Source organism: Hevea brasiliensis, chromosome 9 (assembly GCF_030052815.1).
Source record: "Hevea brasiliensis isolate MT/VB/25A 57/8 chromosome 9, ASM3005281v1, whole genome shotgun sequence".
NCBI lineage: Eukaryota > Viridiplantae > Streptophyta > Magnoliopsida > Malpighiales > Euphorbiaceae > Hevea > Hevea brasiliensis.
This window is the reverse complement of record NC_079501.1, coordinates 59,322,902-59,338,849: the sequence shown is the minus strand read 5'-3', so window position 1 is coordinate 59,338,849 and position 15,948 is coordinate 59,322,902.

Below are 15,948 nucleotides of genomic sequence, written 5' to 3'. Positions count from 1 at the left end.
TGCTCTGATAACACTGAACACATTTTATCTCAAAATTTCCAAAGTCATAATTTCATTCACAAGATGGCAACACAATTCATAATTAACTTCAACTTTCACAAATTACACTAAATCAATTTTTCCACAGTTTCAAACCATTTACAATGCTTTTCAAGCAATAAGTATCCATTCGAACACATTTCCATAATTGAGAATAATAATATACAAGTAGTCATAATTTATTTCAATTGAAAAATTCAAAAGAAATAAATGTTATGCACAAACACAATTTAAAACAATAACATACAATTAATCATATGAAATATTATTCAAAATAAAATTAGTTGAAAACTAGTTGTGCACAAACCTCTGATGATTGTCTCCTGGTCTGGACTCAATGTTTCCTTCCCTTTCCCTGAGTCTTTACTAACTGAGAAACACAATTTGAAGTGTTTCAGTACTAAATTAAACTGTCTCTATCGATAATGTTTGACAAATAATTCACTGAAAGCTATTATTTGCTTAATCACCTAATATACCGACCCTCAATGCGTTCTAGGTAAATTAGGTTTTAGTGTCATTAATATGTCACATTCGATAGTGTTTTAGGGTTGGTACACGTTACCAATTTCATTTCCTTGTTTAGTGCATTTTATTGCAACTTGCTGAATTCCGGGATACTAGTTTGACCTAGCCGGACGACCTAGTTCCCTCAGTTTTCGGGTTTTGGTCAAAACTAAAAACTTATAGATCTATGTCTTATTGCACGCGGGGCAAAATTTCAGGTCAATCCGAGTTATGTAGACCAAGTTATGGTCATCTTACTATTGCTGGTCAAATGGCATCAAATTTGGTCACTTTAGGTCAATTTTGGTCAACTTTGGTTCGGCCAGTTTTTGGACCCGAACTTGTGCAAGCTGTTTGACTTGCTTATGGTCAGTTTTTGGGCTTTGGTGTCTTCATAAGACTTGTAGGTATGGGTCTTAACTATTCATGGTTAAAATTTCAGGTCAATTGGACTTATTTTGAGTGAGTTATGGCCTAAACACTAACTGCTGCCCAATTGGTCAATTTTCAGGTCTCAATTGTACTTAATCCGAATTGGTCATTTTTCATGCTACCTTGCAAGTAGAATTTTGGTATGCTTTCTCAATGAAAGTTGGCACATTTTGTGCCTAGTCTCACCTCCAATTGGTCTCATACCAATTGGGGTTACACATTTAAAGTTATGGGCTAAAATGTAGGCTGTCCTTAATTACATTGCTTATACATGTATCAATTACACATTTGCCTTGCTACAAGTCCACCTCTCAACCCCATTCTGTTTTGGTACATTACCAAAACCATATACCACTTCACTTTAAAGTCACTTTGGGCAGATTATAAACATCCTTAACACACCAAATAAAACTCTAATTTACAAAGTCCAAATACAACCACAAATACACATAAACACTACTCATTATTTCATACAATTTCCACAACTAATTTATATACATATCCATCAATCCTCAATGTCATAATTCTGCCAATATCTTCATGAATTCATATATTCATCATGGAGTCTCAAAGCTGCCGAAATGCTCCACAATGCCAAAGTATCCCACAATTCATCAACTTCCATCCCAATTACACAATCACCACATATATACATGGAATTAACTTACTATGACATTAATCACCCTACTCAACATAATTTGTGACACCCCTTACACGGCTACAGTATATCTGAGTAAGATATGTCACACGGTGTACCGACACACTCTATTTTACGTTAATTAATTTTTGTCATAGTTTTGAATATAGTTTATGAAATATAATTTATTTAAGCCATTTATCAAAAGTATTATATATTTGAGGTTCCGAAAATTTTAAAGAAAATCCGGCAGAGTACCGGCTTAAAATGGAGAAAACAGTTCTTCGAAACCTGTGAAAAACACTTCCAATATTCATGTCTCATCATCTCAAACTCCAATATCAAAATCTCAACAACATTCTTCAATTTCAGTTCTCAATCATCCATCACATGTGATAATCAAGTATAAATCACAATTAGATATTTACTTTTCCATTCACAAATACAATTTTCATAATTTACATGAACATCAAAATACATTACATAATTCTAAATACATATGAGAAAAAAAAAATTTAGTTACAAAATGACAAAATGACACCTAGTGCCCTACCAATGCACTGCAGGTGGTGAGGTGACACGGACACTGTGCAGAACTGCAGGATGGACTCACCAGTCCTACGATATCGGGCTCACGATCGTATCTCCGGTACCTCTGGCGTGGCAAAAGCAACGCGCTAAGCAATAATGCTTAGTGGTGCAATAATAAAATAAAAGAAAATAGTAGAAAATAAATATGTAGTGAATGTATATGTTTTATTTGTTTTGAATTTGTATATCATTAACTTTGTCCACTTTCATTCATTTGTTTGCCCAAGTAACCTACACTAGATGACTGATCGATAAACGGGTAACCGCACTTTGGGTATCAAGTACCTCGGGCGTCACACCATCGGTCACATATGCATCTCCGGTGTGCAGCGAGCGACTAACAATGTGATAACATCAGGCACAAGGCTAAATCTCAATACAAGGTCAGAATGGCTAAAAGCCATAAAATCACAGAATGGCATATTGCCATGTGCAGTACTGCTAACTGAACCCTATTGGATGCCAAACTATCCAAACCAATCTTGTTAGGTATACTAGGGCATTTGAAACCTTTAAATTCTTCAATTTGTGAATTTCAAGTTTTGGTGTCACTATTCACCCCATTGGTCAACAAAAATGTTGACTTTTGGATATAAAATAGGTATATTGGTTGTGACACTCCCAACATACCATATTTTGCATTTAAAACTTGTTGGAATTAACCCCTAAATCCATTTCCAAACCTAAAACCTAGAGAGCAGAATTTTCAGTTTTTGTGACCCAAATTTACTGTTCCATTGGGCCCTGTTGCAGTGGGAATTTGAGGAAATGGTAAACATGAAAGTTGTTCCTTATTTTGTCTAGTTGAATTTCATTTTTTGAATCACTCCATTTGGAGTTTTTTAGCTCTAGATATGGTCCAGAAACCACAACTGGCCGGATTGCCAAAACTGCAGAATTACCAAATCTACAGTACCATGAACAGTAAATGTGACTGCAATTTGGGTTAGGTTCTGGTCATAATTTGGGGTAGGTTTCTTCATGAAAGTTGTTTGTATATGTCTTAACTTGTTGCTGTAAACATTTCAGGTCAATTGACCATATCTACAGTGAGTTATGGCCAAATGAACAGTTTTACTGTTCATTTGGTCATTTCTGCAGGTGCTGTTGCAGGGTATCCGGATTGGGGCCAACTTTTGGTCCTCTTGCTTTGGTCTTTTGGGCATGGTTTCTTCAGCAAAAATGTGCCATTATAAGCCTAGTTTCATGTCTAATTGGCCAAACACCAATTGGACCAACACAGCCAAAGATATGGCAGTCCAAACAGGCTGGACTCACAGCCTCCCTGCTGCACTCACTTATTTAACAATTTCATAAGCCAAGTTCACATTTTACTCCCAAAACCCTAGCTTCACATTATGATTCATACAAGATGTTTTAGTTAGCACACTAATTCATTATCCATGTAGATATATACCTTAAACATCATTTCTAGTCCACTCTAAGTCCATCAAAACAATCAAAATCATTCCTTCCTTAAGGCTGCTGAATTCTATGGTGGACATACACATGAGTTTGGTTCATTTATTTCACAATTTCTTACCTATTACAAATCTCTAACATGGAATTAATGAGTTTTAAATACATATGTGCACTAACCTTTTGTAGGCAGATTTTTCCCAAGCTCAAAACTTCACTTCTTTTCCTTTTCTTGGCTGCCAAAAGGTTATGCAAGGTGCAAGGATAAATTTTTTGTGAAAGGTGTCTAGGGTTTATGGTGAAATGAAGAGGGAAATGGAGCTTGCTTGAAGTTGTCAATGGAGGTTGGGCTAGGGTATGAATTTCGGCTGGTTTTGGGGAAGGGGATGGCTGCTGGATTTTTGATTTATTTTGGTCTCAATTTGTCTCTTTTATTTGTTAGTTAATAGGTTGTTTAAATATGATTGGTTATAGCTTTTAAATGACATCATCATGATGTCATAAATAAGCCTTTTTCCTCATTTTCTTTTCTTTTCTTCACTACTCATTTTCAATTTAATTTCTAGTAATGTTTATTCATATTTTATGTCATATTAATTATTTACTCAACTGGACAAGTCGGCCAAAAATCACCTCTGAAGGCGAAATGACCAAAATGCCATCCGTTTGGCTTAACGGGTTAAAATTGTCTGTACCGATTGAAAAATTTTTCTAGGTATTTTCTTGGCATTCTAATGCCATAGGAACCTCAGTGACCCTTCTCTGGAGTCTCAAAAATTATTTTATGAATTTTCTCTCGGGTCTAGGGCTCCTAGTTGTGAGAACTGCAACTTCCCTCTTGGTTACCCATCGCTAGGGCACCGGCTCATTTAACTTGTTTGTATTTTATTTCTAAAATTTTTACTAAATTTTTCTTACTAATATTTGAGTTAATTATGGTTCTTGACTTTAGTTTAGATATTTTTCCGAACGTTCTAGCTGTCCGGACCGACACTGGTCACCGGAACAGTAGAATGTACGGAGTTGCTACAGGGAGGGTGTTACATAATTTCCCATCAAATAAATGTAAGAATAAATCATCAAATATACAACTCCATGGCTGTCCAAACTGGATATATCAAGAACTTCTCAAAACTTCAAAATTCCTTCACAAAGCACACACCCATAACATGTATACAAAGTTTAACAAAGCAATATTCAAAATCTCAATCTTACCTATGGTTGGGACTTGCTAAACCTTCACTAAACCTCTTGATATTGGTATCTACTTCTTCCTTGTGAAGTGGAGATAAAACTTAATGAAGCCACTTAGGTGATTGGAGGTGAAATGAGGGAGAGGATGAAGCTTCATGCAAACGGCAATGGAATTTTCTTTAGGGAGTTTGTTTCGGCAAGGTTGAGCCAAGTGAGGAAAATGATGTTTGAGTGGGAGTAATCTGCCCACTTATGAGTATATTTAATCCATTTTATAACTCTTAGTGGTCCACTCACTCAAATTAATCATATAATAAGCTTAACTCCCATTTATTCCACATTAAACCCATTCATTTTTGCTATTTACTTTAGGTACCACCAAACTAATTTTTCATTTTATTTTCTAAGTGTAATATTATTTATTTTTAATGGACATTTAGGTCAAAAAACACTTCGGGATGTCAAATGACCATAATGCCCCTGTTCGGATTGCATTCCCGATTTTTCGGTAACACCGGGTTTTGTCTGTTTTTCGATTTCTCACTTTTCTTTGTACTAATTAATTAATTTTTCTTTGATATTTCTAATGATATTTATACTTCAATTGATGTCTCTTTAAGTCCTCAAAATATTTTCCAGGGTTTCCTGCAGTCCAGGGCTAGTCAACGGTCCACGCCGTGACTTCCCGGTGCAGTCACCCATCGCTAGGGTTCTCGGCTCGCTTAACTTGGTTACATTTCTTTGCTATTATTTTTTCTTTGTTTTTCTTGTATTTTCTTTTCTTGTATTTCACTATTTTATGTCTCCTCACTCATAACGAAGTGTAGTTCTAGGCATCCTAGCTGTCCGGATAACACTGGTCACCGGAACAGTAGAACGCACTACCGAACATAGGGGTGTTACAATTCTCCCCCCCTAAAATAAATTTCGTCTCGAAATTTTACCTAGCATTAGTCTCTGAACAGCTATGGGTGCTGTCTCCTCATATCCTCTTCACGTTCCCAAGTAGCTTCCTGGCCTGAATGATGGTTCCACAGCACTTTAACCAGGTGTATCTGTTTGTTCCTCAGCTGCTTCACCTCATATGCCAGAATTTTTATGGGTTCTTCCTCATATGAGAGGTCTGGATTTACCTCAATCTCTTCAACTAATAGTACATGAGATGGGTCAGATATGTACCTCCTTAACATGGACACATGGAAGACACTGTGTATCCTTGCTAGCTCTGGAGGTAATGCCAACCGATATGCCAAAGGACCCACTCTTTCCAGAACCTCATATGGTCCGATGAAACGAGGACTCAGTTTCCCCTTTCTGCCAAATCTCATAATCCTCTTCCAAGGAGAAACTTTGAGGAATACCTGATCTCGCCCTTCATATTCAATATCTCTTCTTTTCAAATCAACATAGGACTTCTGACGGTCTGATGCAGCCTTGAGTCTATCTCTAATCAATCTGATCTTTTCCTCTGTCTGCTGAACAATTTCTGGCCCAATCATCTTCCTTTCACCTACTTCATCCCAACATAAGGGAGTTCTGCACTTCCTGCCATACAATGCTTCATATGGAGGCATCCCAATGCTTGATTGGTAGCTGTTGTTATAAGCAAACTCAATCAAAAGCAAGTGTGTATCCCAACTACCTTCAAATTCAATCACACAAGCCCGTAGCATATCCTCCAATATCTGAATAACCCTCTCGGGTGGCCATGCATGCGTGGGTGGAATCTTTGTCTTTGAAGTTCAATCTAGTTCCTAGGGCTCTCTGAAGATTACCCCAGAATCTAGAAGTGAACCTAGGATCTTTGTCAGATACAATTGATACTGGCACTCCATGCAATTTTACAATCTCATATATGTACAATCTGGCCAATCTTTCCAGGCTATAGTCCATCCGAATTGGCAAAAAGTGAGCAGACTTAGTCAATCTGTCAACTATAACCCATACTGCATCATGACTACTCTGTGTCCTTGGAAGTCCTGTAACAAAATCCATAGTTATCCGTTCCCATTTCCACTCTGGTACTGACAAAGGATGTAACAAACCAGCTAGAACTTGATATTCTGCCTTTACTTGCTGACAAGTTAGGCATTTGGAAACAAACTCAGCTATATCTCTCTTCATGCCCATCCATCAGTAATGCTCTTTCAGCCCTCTGTACATTTTAGTTCCACCAGGGTGCATAGCAAATGGAGACTCATGTGCTTCCTTCATAATGATCTGTCTCAATTCAGCATCATTAGGAACGCACATTCTGCCCTGATGTAGCAATAAACCATCATCTCTCACAGAGAATTTAGGTTTCTTGCCCTGTTGGACTTCTTTCAGTAGCTCCTGATATTTTTCATCACTCTGAGCAGCCATTCTGATCTGATCAATCAACACTAGCTGTACATGCCAAGCAACTACTGTCTGTCCCTCATCATCAATCTCTAAACTGGCATGCTGTGCTTTCAATTCACATACCATGGACAGAGGAGAAACTTTGAGACTTGCCATAGTCTTGCGACTTAAGGCGTCAGCCACTACATTTGGTTTCCCTGGCTGGTAGTCTATTAAGCAGTCATAGTCTTTAATGAGTTCTAACCATCTCCTCTGCCTCAAATTCAATTCCTTCTGGGTGCCCAAATACTTCAAGCTCTTGTGATCTATGTAAATGTAGCATTTCTCCCCATACAAATAGTGTCTCCAGATCTTCAGAGCAAAAACAATAGCTGCTAGCTCCAGATCATGTGTAGGGTAGTTCCTCTCATGCGGTTTCAGCTAGCGCGATGTATAAGCAATGACATTCCGATCTTGCATCAGTACACAGCCTAACCCATTGTGAGAAGCATCACTATAAACTGTGTATTCTTTACCCGGAGTAGGTAAAGTGAGAACTGGAGCTTCAGTCAAACACCTCTTCAACTCATCAAAACTTTGCTGGCATTTATCAGTCCACTGAAATTTTACATCTTTCCGAAGCAGTTTAGTCAGTGGAGAAGATAACATAGAAAACCCTTTCACAAACCGACGGTAATATCCAGTTAGACCCAGAAAACTGCGAATTTCTGTGATGTTCCTGGGCGGCTTCCAATTAAGGATAGCTTCTACCTTGCTGGAATCTACCTTGATCCCTTCAGCTGACACAACATGTCCCAAAAAGGAGATTTCTTTCAGCCAAAATTCACATTTCGACAATTTGGCGTATAGCTGTTTCTCCCTTAAAGTCTGCAGTACAATCCGCAGATGTCTGTCATGCTCCTCTGCATTCCTTGAATATATCAAAATGTCATCAATAAACACCACCACAAATTGATCAAGATATGGTCTGAAGATAGTGTTCATCAGATCCATAAAAGCGGTGGAGCATTTGTTAACCGAATGGCATTACTAGAAACTCATAGTGGCCATACCGAGTTAAAGCGCTTTTGGAATACTCTGCTCTTGCACCTTCAACTGATAATAACCAGATCGCAGATCAATTTTGGAGAATACAGCTGCACCCTTCAACTGATCAAACAGATTATCAATGCGAGGCAATGGATATCTGTTCTTTACTGTCACCTTATTCAACTGTCGGTAGTCAATGCATAAGCGGAGAGTACCATCCTTCTTCTTAACAAACAACACTGGTGCTCCCCAAGGTGACACACTAGGGTGGATGAAGCCCTTTTCAAGTAGTTCTTGCAATTGTATCTTCAACTCCTTCAACTCTGCTGGTGCCATTCTGTATGGCGTTATGGAGATTGGATCCACACCAGGCATAACATTAATTTCAAACTGCACTTCTCTTTCCGAAGGTAATCCTGGCAATTCATCAGGAAACACATCTGGAAAGTCATATACCGTAGGGATGTCCTTCAATGCTGGACTCCCCACTTGGGTGTCTACCACGTGTGCCAAGTAGGCTTCACACCCCTTTCTGATCATTTTTCTGGCTAGTGCAGCCGAAATGATGTTTGATGGCAATAACTGCCTCTCCCCATGTATTACCACATCATTTGTCTTGAGGAGACCAAAAGTGACTGTCTTGACCTCTGATCCAATCATGGCGTGATGCCTAGCTAACCAATCCATGCCCAAGATGATATCATAATCTCTGAAGGGCATTTCAATGAGATCAGACAGAAAAGTGTGTCCTTGGATCACCAAAGGACAATCTCTATACATTCTATTAACCCTAACTTCCTCTCCTAGTGGACTTGTTACTAGCACCTCAAAGTCCATTTTTGTACATGGAACAACAATGCAATCAATGATGCTAGCACTCACATAAGAATGGGTAAAACCCGGATCAAATAACACAAGGAGATTTCCTCCCGTTAGTGCATATTTATAATGTAATGTACTGTATGTATTAAACAATGATATTGAGCAGTTGTACTATGAAGAAAGAATATTCAAATAACATGTGAAAATAGAATTTAAAAACTAGCTCTAATACCACTAAAACATGTCACACCCTACCCCTCTATAAGGCATAACATGATCCCGTAGTATATCTAATGAATTACCAACTCCGTCTACTGATAACCCATTAAATACACTACAAGGGATTTTAAAAACTTTTCTTACTTCTTTTACAGTGTTGAGCACTATTTACAGGTGTTAAAAACCTTTTTTGAACTGAAGTGATAGAACCAACACATTTGAATTATTTGAAATCTCTGTAAAAATTTTCGCAGAGTGCCATCTGTATTTTGGATAAAACAGTTCTTCAGAAAACCTATAAAAAGCACTTCAATATATTTCCAAATCTCAACTCCAACATTTTTCTCAACACAACATATTTCTCAACTCAAATCCATAGTGATTTTTTAAAGACTGAGATAAAAGAAATACAATACAATTTTTACAAGTCAAAATAACTCATAATTTACCTTACAACTTCAAGGTACAATTTGAATTTACAACTGCTCAAAACCAAAAATAATATGTACATACAGTGAACATACATTACAGCACAAAATATAAAATGTGGTATACTCATTATACCCGGTAATTTCTCGCTGGAGGTACTAGCAGCCTAGTCTGCTGCCCTGTCTGTCTGTCTACCTGCGACAGCAATAAAAAGCTATCGCTGAGACAATGTCTCAGTGGTGCACAACATTAACCAAATACATCTTTAAATCACAATTCATAAATCATACAAATAGTGGATACTTAAAACCATAGTTAAATTCAAGACATTGAATGTCATAAGGAATTTAACACAATATCACAATAAATCTCAGTAATCAAAACATAGTTAAATTCAGAAGACAGTGAATGTCAATAAGAATTTAAACTCCATTTTACAAATTATTAAAGCTCATAATAACACAATTTAGTCAAATAATTTAAAAACACAGTGTTGCCAATTCATACACAACTTAGACCATGACACAATTTTCCGATCAATGCTAGAATTTAAGGGTACTTACCAAAGCACCTGCAGGCATTACGTATCGCCGTCCCTGCAAGCCCTTGGGTGGTACCTATCAGAGCACTTGCAGCGCATGATCGCCATCCCTGCAAGCTCCTGAGTTCACTCGTGAGAGTTCCCAAGAATCGTAGGCGTTACGTATCACCGTCCCTACTTTGCTCTGATAACACTAAACACATTTTATCTCAAAATTTCCAAAGTCATAATTTCATTCACAAGATGGCAACACAATTCATAATTAACTTCAACTTTCACAAATTACACTAAATCAATTTTTCCACAGTTTCAAACCATTTACAATGCTTTTCAAGCAATAAGTATCCATTCAAACACATTTCCATAATTGAGAATAATAATATACAAGTAGTCATAATTTATTTCAATTGAAAAATTCAAAAGAAATAAATGTTGTGCACAAACACAATTTAAAACAATAACATACAATTAATCATATGAAATATTATTCAAAATAAAATCAGTTGAAAACTAGTTGTGCACAAACCTCTTATGACTATCTCCTGGTCTGGACTCAATGTTTCCTTCCCTTTCCCTGAGTCTTTACTAACTGAGAAACACAATATGAAGTGTTTCAGTACTAAATTAAACTGTCTCTATCGATAATGTTTGATAAATAATTCACTGAAAGCTATTATTTGCTTAATCACCTAATATACCGACCCTCGATGCGTTCTAGGTAAATTAGGTTTTAGTGTCATTAATATGTCACATTCGATAGTGTTTTAGGGTTGGTACACGTTACCAATTTCATTTCCTTGTTTAGTGCATTTTATTGCAACTTGCTGAATTCCGGGATACTAGTTTGACCTAGCCGGACGACCTAGTTCCCTCGGTTTTCGGGTTTTGGTCAAAACTAAAAACTTGTAGATCTATGTCTTATTGCACGCGGGGCAAAATTTCAGGTCAATCCGAGTTATGTAGACCAAGTTATGGTCATCTTACTATTGCTGGTCAAATGGCATCAAATTTGGTCACTTTAGGTCAATTTTGGTCAACTTTGGTTCGGCCAGTTTTTGGACCTGAACTTGTGCAAGCTGTTTGACTTGCTTATGGTCATTTCTGGGCTTTAGTGTCTTCATAAGACTTGTAGGTATGTGTCTTAACTATTCATGGTTAAAATTTCAGGTCAATTGGACCTGTTTTGAGTGAGTTATGGCCTAAACACTAACTGCTGCCCAATTGGTCAATTTTCAGGTCTCAATTGTACTTAATCCGAATTGGTCATTTTTCATGCTACCTTGCAAGCAGAATTTTGGTATGCTTTCTCAATGAAAGTTGGCACATTTTGTGCCTAGTCTCACCTCCAATTGGTCTCATACCAATTGGGGTTACACATTTAAAGTTATGGGCTAAAATGTAGGCTGTCCTTAATTACATTGCTTATACATGTATCAATTACACATTTGCCTTGCTACAAGTCCACCTCTCAACCCCATTCTGTTTTGGTACATTACCAAAACCATATACCACTTCACTTTAAAGTCACTTTGGGCAGATTATAAACATCCTTAACACACCAAATAAAACTCTAATTTACAAATCCCAAATACAACCACAAATACACATAAACACTACTCATTATTTCATACAATTTCCACAACTAATTTATATACATATCCATCAATCCTCAATGTCATAATTCTGCCAATATCTTCATGAATTCATATATTCATCATGGAGTCTCAAAGCTGCCGAAATGCTCCACAATGCCAAAGTATCCCACAATTCATCAACTTCCATCCCAATTACACAATCACCACATATATACATGGAATTAACTTACTAGGACATTAATCACCCTACTCAACATAATTTCCCATCAAATAAATGTAAGAATAAATCATCAAATATACAACTCCATGGCTGTCCAAACTGGATATATCAAGAACTTCTCAAAACTTAAAAATTCCTTCACAAAGCACACACCCATAACATGTATACAAAGTTTAACAAAGCAATATTCAAAATCTCAATCTTACCTATGGTTGGGACTTGCTAATCCTTCACTAAACCTCTTGATATTGGTATCTACTTCTTCCTTGTGAAGTGGAGATAAAACTTAATGAAGCCACTTAGGTGATTGGAGGTGAAATGAGGGAGAGGATGAAGCTTCATGCAAACGGCAATGGAGTTTTCTTTAGGGAGTTTGTTTCGGCAAGGTTGAGCCAAGTGAGGAAGATGATGTTTGAGTGGGAGTAATCTGCCCACTTATGAGTATATTTAATCCATTTTATAACTCTTAGTGGTCCACTCACTCAAATTAATCATATAATAAGCTTAACTCCCATTTATTCCACATTAAACCCTTCATTTTTGCTATTTACTTTAGGTACCACCAAACTAATTTTTCATTTTATTTTCTAAGTGTAATATTATTTATTTTTAATGGACATTTAGGTCAAAAGATACTTCGGGATGTCAAATGACCATAATGCCCATGTTCGGGTTGTATTCCCGATTTTTCGATAACACCGGGTTTTGTCTGTTTTTCGATTTCTCACTTTTCTTTGTACTAATTAATTAATTTTTCTTTGATATTTCTAATGATATTTATACTTCAATTGATGTCTCTTTAAGTCCTCAAAATATTTTCCAGGGTTCCCTGCAGTCCAGGGCTAGTCAACGGTCCACGCCGTGACTTCCCGGTGCAGTCACCCATCGCTAGGGTTCTCGGCTCGCTTAACTTGGTTACATTTCTTTGCTATTATTTTTCCTTTGTTTTTCTTGTATTTTCTTTTCTTGTATTTCACTATTTTATGTCTACTCACTCATAACGAAGTGTAGTTCTAGGCATCCTAGCTGTCCGGATAACACTGGTCACCGGAACAGTAGAACGCACTACCGAACATAGGGGTGTTACAGACATCCTCATACGGAATAGCTGTCTAGATATCTCATACCTAGCATTCCTGCTGTGCTCACCATACAAATCTTGTAGGTGAAGGAAGATCTCACTCGCACTCTGTATGTTCTCATGTTGCTTCTATAACTCATTACTCATGGAAGCAAGCATGTAACACTTAGCTCTCATATCATGCTCCTTCCACTTGTCCAAAGTTTCATGTTCCTCTTGTGTGGCCTCTGGAGGAAAGGTACCAGGAACATTTGAATCTATAACATATCCTATATGTTCAAGGTTCAGGACAAGTTTCAAATTTCTTAGCCAATCAGACAGATTAGGTCCTGTCAACCTATTGTGATCAAGTATGCTTGCAAGGATATTGGATGGTGGTGGTTGTTTTGTGCTCATTTTTATTAGAAAATTAACTGTAGAAAATAACCAAATTAATTAGTAAATGTATCATGTAATTAACCAAAATGATTATGGTCTTTTAATCAAATTGGTCCTCCCACTAACTTAGCGAATCCTACACTTCCAAAGTAGAAAACGGAAATCCTAGTTGGATGGATTTCTAGTGGGTGATTGAATTCTTATAATTCTATTGATCATCCTCAGGTACATCCATTATTGGAATTACAATAAACTATAAGTGAGCAACTCCTTGCCCATCACATCTCATGTGAGGTTCAATCCTTTACCTGGCCCCTAATGCTTAAAATCTCAGGTACATCCATTATTGACTTATCTTGCATTAGTTAAGTTGATCCCATTGAGCCAGTAATTTTGCAAATAATTTTAATGTCCTCAGGTACATCCAATATTGGCCACTAAACCATTTACATATTTACAACATCTCAAGCTTAACAATTATTCTTAAGAAAATCTCTTAAATTAATTGCATCTTATGCAACTATTTAAAATTTCTTAAAATAATTGCCCTAATGGAGGGCCTATGTTATAATTACTTTAATTATAGCATTTCCAACTTAATCATTTGTTTGGAAGATTTTATGGTCATTCTAATTACTATTAAGGTCTCACTTTGCACATTATCCAATTAGCATGCATATATCATATAATAGCATACATTCCCATACATCTCATGCATTCATGGATAAGCAATAAATATGGTATGATCATGGACTTTCTAAGGGATTCAATTCTGAGCCACCAAGAATTGAATCAGGGCATTCCTAGGTGCATTTCATTCATTCATTCATTTTACAAGAGTTGCTGAAGGAGTACATAATCAACACTTGATCTTGAATTCCTCCCACTGGTCCCACCAATGCTCTTGACCTCCTTGAACTTCTTGCAATCCAATATTACATGGTAATCCTTGGCATACCAAAGCAAATTTATAAGAACTTAAATAAATGAAATTACAACCCAAAAATTATTACAAACTTAATAATACATGCCCAAAATAAATTAAAATAAATTAATTAATTTACAATCCCAAAGAAACATAAAAGAAATAAATCCAATCACATTGGTCTTTTATAGTCCATGATCATCCATCATGCATATCACTATTTAACAATTAAATAAAACATTCATACTTAAATTAAATTGAATATCTCATATTCAACTTAAAAAACCAGATTTGAATATGATTCAAATAAATTTAAAAATTTAGATTTGAATCTCATTCAAACAAATTTAAAAATTCAGATTTAAATCACATTCAAACAACTTTAAAAATTCAGATTTGAATCACATTCAAACATTTTTTAAAAAATCAGATTTGAATCACATTCAAACATTTTTTAAAAAAATCATATCTGAATTTTATTCAATCAATTTTAAAAAATCAGATTTAAATATGATTCAAACAACTTTAAAAATTCTTATTTGAATCACATTCAAACAACTTTTAAAATTCAGATTTGAATCACATTCAAATAATTTTTAAAATTCTGATTTGAATCATAATTTAATTGTGTGATAAAAATTCTAATTAAAAAATTTAATTAGACATAAAATGGATCTTAGATCATACAACAATTGCACATTCACTATCCATTTACCTTTGCACACCATTGTGGTGCATCAACCATGCGCACCATGGTGTTCATCATTTGTGCCACCACCTTGGCTTTGCAACCAGCAATGAACTTTTGATCTCATGATCAAACACATAATCAAATCATATAATCAACAATCTAAATGGCAAATATAGTGGCTCTGATGCCAATTGAAGGAACGGAAGCGTGAAAAAATACAAGTTTATACCATTGAATTCAAAAATTTTCACCTAGGGTCGCATGCATCATGCAAGATTTATTTTTATCTATTTGATTTCAATGATAAACAACATATTAAAACTCTTTTAATATGTTTTTGGATCTGTATTTGCCAGTTAAGATTTTAAAATTAGTCAGATTAATTTTAGAACCCTAGATTAAATCAAGAACGATTACACCAACCTCTTGATGCACTGCAGCATGTCTGCGCCTTTGAGATTCGTCTTCATGTTGTCCCTCTAGCTTGTCCACACCAAGAACACTTATGGCAGCCCTTGAACAGCTTCTAAAGCTTTTTCTATTAATTAGAAATTCAAGTTCTGCCTTTTAAGAGATTAGAGATATAAACAGGACACTAGAAACAATTTCTAGTGTTCTTAATTCAAGAGATTGATGGCTAATCTCTTTGAATTGATGAGAGATGAAGAAGAATAGATGAAAAGCCTCAAAGTGGCATGACAAAGGAGAGGAGTGGCTGTTAGTTATTTTTCTTTTCATAACAACACTTAAATAGCTAGGTTAACACATTAAACCCTTGCCACATATCACCCTTTGATTAGCTCTAGGTTTAAGTGACCCAATCACATTATGCCAAGTGTCAAACCTATATTTAATC